The sequence below is a fragment of the Chaetura pelagica genome, unplaced genomic scaffold, assembly GCF_000747805.2.
Source record: "Chaetura pelagica isolate M959 unplaced genomic scaffold, ChaPel_1.0 scaffold254, whole genome shotgun sequence".
NCBI classification, from domain to species: Eukaryota; Metazoa; Chordata; class Aves; order Apodiformes; family Apodidae; genus Chaetura; species Chaetura pelagica.
In genome coordinates this window covers 1,464,320-1,464,951 of record NW_009952963.1, presented here as the reverse complement: position 1 = coordinate 1,464,951, position 632 = coordinate 1,464,320, and positions in this window count along the sequence as shown.

Sequence of the window (632 nt, the reverse complement as noted above, 5' to 3'; positions counted from 1 at the left end):
CCTGTGGCAGTTTCTTTTCACCCCCTTTCCCTGGATTTCCCCCCTGAAGTACGATGGCTTTATAACCTGCAGTGGCTCTTCCCAGAACCTCACATTTCTCCTCCTCACAAGGGCATTTTTGCAGCTGCATGAAATCACCACCTTTGTGATCATCTGTGGTTTTGGTGTTTTGGGGGAGCACAGAGGTGGCAGGGGCTGGGCAGTGGCTTGGGCTTGTTGCTTGACCAGAGCTGGGGGTTGTCCCCCCCACACTCCCAGATTCCCCCTTTCCCCAGCTCCAGCCTTGCCTGAATCCTTGAATTTTTGTGGCTTTCCTTTGGACCCAGACAGAGCTGGGCACGTGCCCAGGGCTGGGGGCAGGTGATTTGCAATGCCCTGTGCCTATGAACTTTGTTCATCCCCCAGCAGTGTGGGTACAAGTGAGTCTGTTTTGACCCCAAGGGTGGGATGTCTCTGATTCACGTGTCAGGATTTCTCCTAAATGGACCCTGTGCTGTGTTTGCCTCCTCCTCTGCTCCCCACAACCCTCCCCATGACCGTGACCCTCTCCTTTTACTCAGTCCCCATTTTTGCTGGCATGAAAGCCCCCCCCACAGAGGAGCCAAGCACCAAACACACAGGTTGCTGTGGAT